This window comes from Lethenteron reissneri, chromosome 35 (assembly GCF_015708825.2).
Source record: "Lethenteron reissneri isolate LAM-NWPU_2019-01 chromosome 35, ASM1570882v1, whole genome shotgun sequence".
In the NCBI taxonomy this organism is placed as follows: Eukaryota; Metazoa; Chordata; class Hyperoartia; order Petromyzontiformes; family Petromyzontidae; genus Lethenteron; species Lethenteron reissneri.
The window spans coordinates 13678849-13688408 of NC_083813.1; positions in this window are offsets into that span (position 1 = coordinate 13678849).

The window sequence follows — 9560 nt, forward strand, 5'->3', positions numbered from 1 at the left end:
ATACTGGAGGAAGGGACTTTGCTATTGCCAATAAACTGCAACTTAAATCACTACCTATGAGATCTTCACTCAAAACTGCTCTAGAGGAGCTGTACACCCCTAGCTGCCAATGCAATTTAGTGGCTTAAAATACAATGTTTCGCTCCGGATGATCGCTGCACAGTATGATCTGTGTTTTGATTTAGTGTGCTGATCTTAAAGGTGCATTGAAAAATGTTGATACTCCGACTGATGCTCCTGCTGTTGTGGAGTGACTCATGCAGCCAGCTATGGCTGCAGGGTTTGGTGGTACATGTTGTTTATGTCGTTTATTGTGAAAATTCGGTCACAGTTCCTATAACCACTGTTTCATTGCTTTTATGGCTTTATTTTGGTGATTTTCGAAAAGTTTTTTGGTTTGGCCATGTTTGTTTGTTGTAGTACAGAGTTAGACTGATGGCCTTAATCTAAGTTGTCTTGTGGTTGTTGTTGTTTGACTTGCATCCCACTGGGATTTTTGCACACAGTGTTGGTGTACGGTGCTTTTTCTGCAATATTTTACTGTCTTTTCTTGGATTTTCTGTTTGCACTCAGTCACATATTCACTTTAAGATTATTTTTTGTTCATGTTTTTTTTGTTGTTGCGGTTGCACCCGATTCAAGAGCCGAATGGCTCACAGGGCTATACCTAATAAATGAACTTGAACTTGAACAGTGGACGGCTGTGTGAGGGTCACTCTGTGTGTGTGTGTGGGTCACTGTGTGTGTGTGTGCATTAGCCAGTCATCTCGGTCATCTCGGTCAGTCGACCCGTGGCACCTGGGTCTGCCCCGTGACCTCCTGCCAGCGGGCGTTCGACACTTCACGTGGCCTCAAGGTGCACTTGGCCTGGCACAAGCGTCGTAGTGACATCACCGCCACTTAGTGGCGAATGGCGGTTGTTATTGTTGTGTGTGTGGGTCACTGTGTGTGGGTCACTGTGTGTGTGTGGGGGTCACTGTGTGTGTGTGTCACTGTGTGTGAGTGTGAGGGTCACTGTGTGTGTGTGAGGGTCACTGTGTGTGTGTGGGAGGGTCACTGTGTGTGTGTGAGGGTCACTGTGTATGTGTGAGGGTCACTGTGTGTGTGTGAGGGTCACTGTGTGTGGGGGTCACTGTGTGTGTGTGAGGGTCACTGTGTGTGGGGGTCACTGTCTGTGGGGGTCACTGTGTGTGTTGATTGTTACTGTGTGAGGGTCCCTGTGTGTGAGTGTGAGGGTCACTGTGTGTGAGTGAGGGTCACTGTGTGTGTGTGGGGGTCACTGTGTGTGTGTGTGGGGGTCACTGTGTGTGGGGGTCACTGTGTGTGTGTGTGTGTCACTGTGTGTGTGTGTGGGGGTCACTGTGTGTGTGTGAGGGTCACTGTGTATGTGTGTGAGGGTCACTGTGTGTGTGAGGGTCACTGTGTGTGGGGGTCACTGTGTGTGTTTTAGGGTCACTGTGTGTGGGGGTCACTGTGTGTGGGGGTCACTGTGTGTGTTGATTGTTACTGTGTGAGGGTCACTGTGTGTGAGTGTGTGGGTCACTGTGTGTGAGTGAGGGTCACTGTGTGTGTGTGGGGGTCACTGTGTGTGTGGGGGTCACTGTGTGTGGGGGTCACTGTGTGTGGGGGTCACTGTGTGTGTTGATTGTTACTGTGTGAGGGTCACTGTCAGTATGTAATAAAAGACTCGGACGCTTCTCTCTGACTCCGTGTCCTTTATTTGGGTTCTTCGTAATTACCCTCACGGCACTCTCTTAGAGATACTCTGCTTGCAGCCTCCGGCTGCTATCACTATTGTAGCCTCCTTCCTCTCCTTGCAGACTCGCTGCTAACCCCGTGTGCAGACTCCCGCTGCTAACTCTATATTCAGACCCTCTTGGCCTTACTCCGTATGCAGACACGCTTGCAACTCCATATGCAGACCCGCTGCTGACTCCGTATGCAGACCCGCTGCTGACTGCAGCCTCCTCGCTGCTTCGGGTCGGTCACCGCTGGCCGACGGTGCCGATCCTCGCTCCCCGTGTCCGTGGCGATCTCGCCACCCCCCGCTCTCGCCCTACGTGGCCTTACTCGTTCCTGGTCTCCCGTCACTCCCCCTCCTCTTTCGGTTTCTCTCCCTATAGACCTGACCCCTCTCCCCCACGTGACCTAACTCCTCCCCTCATGACGTCACCTCCGGGAGGTCGTTCACGCCCGCATTACATCACCCTCCCCCATAGAGAAAATCTAGCCGACCTCGGCTGAACAACAACCTAACGAGTAATGCGAGCGTAAAAGACCAATACACTAAAGGACACGAAGCATACAACACAATATAACAAGAACACAACACAAGTTAACGAAATGTGAGGGATTTTGAGCGAGTACGGGTAGCCGGGCCGTCCCGGACGGTCGGCAGCCCACCCGCCGAGCGGGAACGTGGCAGGGTTTTAAGGGCGACAGGAGCAAGTTCGTCCGTCGCCATTGGAGGCCTGCCAACGTCCCGGTCGCGTTCAGAGACGTCCCGTAATCGCGTCCGCGGAGGGGTAGGAAGGGCTGCAGGTCCCGTAGTTTCCGCGGCCCCGGTCGGCATCCCACGAGCAGAACGTCCTCCCTCCTGCGGCGTCACGGCCGGCTTGTCTGTAAGGGGTACGACAGGCGCTCTTGCAAGGTCAGCAGGCACAGGCAAGGGCGAGTCGGCAGCAACAGACCCCGGCAAGGCAACCTCAGGAGATGACGCATCCGGTCACGGGGCAACGTACGGTTTCAACCGGGATGTATGCACGAACCAGCGCCGCGAACCAACCCGAACACGTGCCGACTGTGGGTTGGGAACCTCAATGAGGCGGACCGGTCCTTGCCATGGTTTATGTAATTTAGGAGAAGTACCTGGCCGCACCTGTGGGCAATGAAGCCAGGCCAGGTCCCCCGTTTTCCAGGGGCACTCCCCCTTTGAACGTCGAGCACACCGCTCGTTCCGGGCCTGGGCTTTGGCCGTAGCCATGCGGGCTCTTTCTCTCGCCTCAGTGACACGGCGAACGTTGTCCTGAATATACTCAGGAAGAGGCTTAACAGGTCCCCTCGCTCCGGTTCCCAACTGCTCATTAATCGGCGGCACGTTTTCACGGCCGTACATAAGAAAGAACGGCGAGTATCCAGTAGCCGCGTGCGGCGTCATGCGATACGCCGAAAGCACCCCAGGGATATGCAAATCCCAATCAGATTGATTTTCACCGACTGTATGGCACAGCATGGCGGACAGGGTCCGATTTAACCGTTCCACCATACCATCCGTTTGTGGGTGGTAGGGGGATGTCCGTATCTTTTTAGTTCCAAGGGCCGCACACACCTCCCCCAACAATTTAGACGAAAAGTTACGGCCTTGGTCTGTAAGGAGCCTCTCCGGCGCCCCCTTGTCCATAACATACCCGAATAGAAAGGCGTCGGTGATAGACGCCGCTGACTGGTCAGGCAAAGGCCAGGCCAGCGGGAGAGGTACTCCACCCCCACCAGTAAATACTTATTCCCCCTAGCGGATGGCGGAAAGGGTCCCAAAATATCTAACGCCACCAGCTCATTAACTCGAGATACCTGAATAGATTGTATCGGCGGCACATATGGATGTTTAGGCGGCTTACGGCGGGCACAATCGGGACACGCGCGAACGTGACCGACGACATCTGTCGTCATGCCGTGCCAATAGTAATCTCGCTGCAGCGTCAATAGGGTCTTCTGCACCCCCAGATGTAAAAGTGTGTCACAATGCAGAGACCTAATCAATTCGTACCGCAATGACGCCGGTACAACAAGACGCCAGCGTTCCTGTATCCTTTCCCTCCACATCAGCAACCCATCTCGGAGAGCAGTTTCCGGTACACCACCCGCACCGAGTCCCTTACTCGCCCTTCTCCGGTTGCTTCCGTAACGTCACCAAGGAATCGTCCAACATTTGCTCCCGAATCCACACAGACCTCGGGAGACGCAAAATCCCATCAGCCGGTCCCCCATCAACCGTTCCCGGCGTAAGCGGAGTTTCAAGCACATCAACCGCCAGCGCGACAGGCTGAGGGGGGAGCTGAATCGGTCCACACCTATGCGTCCCCGACGCACACGCGCAAGGGGATTGTTGCGGCAACCTGGAAAGTGCGTCCGCATTAGCGTGACGCACACCCTTCCGATGGTGAATTTGGAAGGAAAATTCTTGCAGCGTGTCCAGCCACCTCGCCAATTGTCCGGATGGCTGGTCCATCTTGAGAGCATACTGCAAGGCCGCATGGTCCATGCGGACAATAAACGACCGACCGTACAGATACGGTCGAAATTGGCGGAGAAAAAAAACAATGGCCAAAAGTTCCCTGCGAGTGACGCAGTAGCGGGTTTCCGCAGGAGACAAAACCCGACTACCATACGCCACCACGCGTTCAACTCCACCTTTTGACTGAGACAACACCGCCCCAATACCAGTGTCGCTTGCATCCGTATCCAGAATGAAAGGATGTTCAAAATCCGGATAATCCAACGTCGGTGCAGTGGCCAATAAATCGCGCAGGCTCCGAAACGCCGCCTCCTCCGGCGGTCCCCAAGCAAATTTGTGTCCCTTCCCAGTAAGGAGATGCAAAGGCCTCGCGATAGTAGCAAAATTCGGAACAAACCTCCGATAATAAGAGGCGAATCCCAAAAATCGACGCACATCACCCACCGTGGCCGGGGTTGGCCAATCACGAACACACGCTGTCTTCTCCGGATCCGTGGCCACCCCGTCCGCACTAACAATATGTCCCAAGTATCGAACGGAGTGCTTCAGTAGGTGACATTTCTTTGGCTTGAATTTCAATTTAGCAGAACGCATTCTGGTGAATACAGCCTCCAACCGCAGTAAATGCTCATCAAATGTGCGGCTGAAGACGATAATATCGTCTAAATATATCAGACATGTCTCCCACTGCAACCCCGTTAATACCAACTCCATCAACCTCTGAAAAGTGGCAGGGGCCGCATTCAACCCCATCGGAAGACAGTTAAATTGGAATAACCCCTGCGGCGTACGGAAAGCAGTCTTTTCTCTCGAGGGCTCGTCAAGGGGGAGCTGCCAGAAGCCCGAAGAGAGATCTTGCGTTGAAAAAAACTTGGCCCCCGACAAGGCGTCGAGAGAATCGTCCATACGCGGCAGGGGATACGCATCTGCCACCGACACTTTATTCAACTTACGAAAATCCACACAAAATCGCAATTTGCCATCCTTCTTTTTAACCAACACAACAGGCGTGCCCCACGGGCTATTAGACGGAGATATAATGTCCGCTTTCAACATGTCATCCACTGCCCCTCGAACATGCTCGCGCTCAGCCGGGCTCATCCGACGCGAGTTCAAGCGAATAGGGGCAGCGTCCCCTGTGTCGATATGATGATAAAGCAGCGAGGTGCGTCCCAAGTCCAAATCGTCGGAGCTGAACACATCCGAATAACTCGATAATAATTTATGAATCGCACAACGCTGTTCACCGGAAAGGGCCGAATTCTCCCCACACAATTCAGCGATCCAACGATCATCCACCGCCCCATCGTGTGAAACACCACCCACCAGCCCCCCGTCTGGCAGATCACTCTGAGCCGTAAACGCCGTAGTGGCATGTGCCACAACGGTACCAGCCGGCACACACACACTTTCAGTACTCGCATTAAGCACCTGCAAAAACGGCCGCTGATCTGGCCGAACAATAGTTTGCACCCCCACTAGCGCCAATCCGCCCGTAACAGCGGCGGACGGCGACAGCAATACCCCAAAAGCTCCCTGCCGACCCGGCACCGGCTTCCGGTATCGTAAGGGAATGAGCATCTGCGAGCCAGGTGGAATATCAACCGAAACTTCCGATAACGCCTGCACCTGGGCGACAGGAGCCGGTCGCCCCCAGGCGGACGGTAGAAATGCCAATTTCCGGCCCCCCGGTAATTCAATGCAGTTTTCATTGATTCGAATTAGAATGGGCATTTTGGCCAAAAAATCAGTACCCAACAGGCAAGGAACCGCAAGGGACCTCGAAATTAACACAATTCCCGAGGCCGAGACTCCCCCGATAGATATGTTAGCGTCCACCTGGCCCACGATGCCCATGCTACCCCCGTTCGCAGCGACGCAGGAAGCGTAAGCCGGCCTCACGGCCCCCGGCGGGATGTTCAAAAGGTGGAATATCACATCCGAAATGATGGTCGCGGACGCACCGGAATCCACCAAAATACATACGTCCACCCCTTGGATCGACCCGGGTACAGTGGACGAACCGGTAGCGGCCGCGACAACCCGCCGAGCCAGCTTACGCCACTGCGTTACCGAGCGACAAGGCGCAGATACTGGCCTCCCGTATTTAACAACATCCGCGTCGCACAACAACGGCGATGAGTGAGGTGTCAGGCCTTGCCGGGTGTCTGGTGCGCACCGACTTGCCTGTGCTGTAGGATCTTTCTTAGGAGCGTCCGCTGTCGAGGCCTCCTGCTGGGGCGGACCCGGAACGCGGGCCCAGCAGTCCCTGGCATAATGGCCCCGACGCCCACAGCGGAAGCACTCGACGTCGGTGCGGCGCGCAGCGGGCACCCCGTCCCGACGCGGCCGTACCGGCGGCGCAGCCCGCGGCCCCGGCCCACTCCTGGCCGGCCACGGAGCAGAGGCAGCTGACAGCTCCTGCTGGTTTCTCCCATCCGGCACGTACACAGCCTTTTTAGGGTCCCACCCTAAGGCACCCCCTTCGACGACAGGACCACCTGTCCACGCCGTAACTTGTTTCCAGCGGCGAAGGTTAAACTGGGCGTCCAGACACCTGGCCGCGGCCCGGGACGTGAGCTTTTCGTGACCGCACACCGGCATAGGAATGCCAAGATCTCGGGACAGCTCCAACATCTTCCCCAGGATGAGAGGTTCCAGCAGGTCAGGCTCCGTCTCCGGGTAAGCGGCCATAGCAAGTTCCAACACGGCGCCCCTATACGCTACCGGTGACTCCTCGGGTGCGCGTTGACGTTGCACGAACCGGCGATGGGCGTCATCCGGCGGCTCATACGCGTCCGCCATCTCGTCGAACACCCCTCGCAGAGTCTTCTTCTTTTCAGCTTTTATGGAGCGAAAAAAACGGACGGACTCATCATCAAGAAGAGTCGGAAGCACCTCCAGTGCCTCGGCGTCCGTCCACCTCGCTGTGCGTACCGCTGCCAAAAATCTACAGGCGAACGCACTCCAATCGCCACCGATGGAGAATTCCTTGACAGTTGTTAGGTGACGACTGCGACTCCTTGGCTTGGTTCCTGCAGCCGCGGACTCCTCCGGTGGTAAATTCAACAAGGCGTCGCAACGCGGTGTCGACAAGATGGCGGCTGACCGTCGCGGCGGTCCCAAAATGGCGGCTTCCCGCTTTCCGTCGTGCGCCACGCCCAAGATGGCGTCTCCGTGCCGCGTGGCCGATGGCGGCGCCATCAAAGACGACCCGGGCTCCTGCTGATCACCAACATCTCCTTCCAACGCCGCCCTTGGCGTGACAAGGTCACACAACTGTGTAATGACGTTTTTAAGAGTTACCAGTTGCTCCGCCATCTGGGTCCATCTTGAATCCGCGTCCTTTGGAGCAGACGGGTCTGCCGACACGGCGACCTCTTGGACTCCCGGACCCGCACTCACCCCATCACGGATCTCTTCCTCTGCCAGAGTCAGGCCGACTGCAGGAGGAAGATCGTCGTCGTCGGAAGTCGAAGCCGACGCCGGAGATGGAATATTCTTTTTCCTCAGTTGTTTCGCCATGCCGTTTCACTTCTGACTCCAGTGTAATAAAAGACTCGGACGCTTCTCTCTGACTCCGTGTCCTTTATTTGGGTTCTTCGTAATTACCCTCACGGCACTCTCTTAGAGATACTCTGCTTGCAGCCTCCGGCTGCTATCACTATTGTAGCCTCCTTCCTCTCCTTGCAGACTCGCTGCTAACCCCGTGTGCAGACTCCCGCTGCTAACTCTATATTCAGACCCTCTTGGCCTTACTCCGTATGCAGACCCGCTTGCAACTCCATATGCAGACCCGCTGCTGACTCCGTATGCAGACCCGCTGCTGACTGCAGCCTCCTCGCTGCTTCGGGTCGGTCACCGCTGGCCGACGGTGCCGATCCTCGCTCCCCGTGTCCGTGGCGATCTCGCCACCCCCCGCTCTCGCCCTACGTGGCCTTACTCGTTCCTGGTCTCCCGTCACTCCCCCTCCTCTTCCGGTTTCTCTCCCTATAGACCTGACCCCTCTCCCCCACGTGACCTAACTCCTCCCCTCATGACGTCACCTCCGGGAGGTCGTTCACGCCCGCATTACAAGTATATAACAATACCCATTTTCATTTAAAGCTTTCGCAACTGCAGGGATTCATATTCTTGGTTCTTTCGGTAAAGTCACGTAGAAGGAAAATAATAAAATAATATTAATATAAAACCTGATGAAGATTGCTTGTGTTGCAGTCGAAACGTCGTGAGAAAATATTTTTTTTATTTTTATTTCTTTATTTCTCTTCTACGTGACTTTACCGAAAGAACCAAGAATATGAATCCCCATTTTCTTCTATGACATGAGACCGGTGTGCGAGCAAATGCATCTCACGCAACGCTGAAAAGAAAGCCAGTTCATATTTAACATCACTGAATATAAATACGTGGACAAGGAGAAGATTGCTTCAGTCGTAACGTTTATCACAAGATTCACAATACAAAGCGTAAATATAAATGCGTCGTAAGGTGTGTCACGTAAATAGAACGCGACATGTTCTTGTTGACGTGACACACCTTACTCGTTGACTGTCGGGTGGTGGCGGGTTTAACGACACATTTATATTTACGCGATCTAACCCAAAAACCGATAACATTGTAGTTGTTTTGTGAAAGTGCTCTAAAACGAGTGTCGAGGCGTGTGTTTGAGTGAGGGTGAGTGGCGAGGGGGTGTGTCGGCGGAGAGAAGTGGCGCTTCTCTTAGCCTGGGGTGCACGCACGCCCTGCCCCACTTCTTTAGAAGATACATCATCGAAACACAAATGAAGCACGGGCATTTAAGTACAACTGCTTTGAGTCATCAAAGCGATGTATTTATGTATTAACATTATCATGTTTTAAGGATAGAGAACCAGAGTGGACTGCAGTTAAGGTTAAGAACCACAGATGTAGAGGAATGGTGACGAGATGTGGCTACTCATTTGGGTGCAGCGAGCGAGCGATACGCGTGGTGTTTGTGTGAGTGACCTCAATTAAATATCGAAAGGGCCTTGCCCTTGCAACAACTACACAGCAATTAGGGTGGAGGTGACAGGGCGGGTAGCGAGAGCAAGTAGCGGCAGGGATAGAACGACTGCGCCCGTCTCCAGGGGCGGGGTGGGAGGCGCAGCGCGACTCCGAGTCGAGCGCCGTGCCCCCCCCCCCCCGTGGATCACGGCAGCGGCAGCTGGAGCAGCAGCAGCTGCAGCTGCTCTAGCTGCTCCAGCAGCAGCTGCTTCTGCTGCTGCTGGAGCAGCAGCAGAAGCAGCTGCTTCTGCTGCTGCAGCAGAAGCAGCTGCTTCTGCTGCTGGAGCAGCAGCTACTG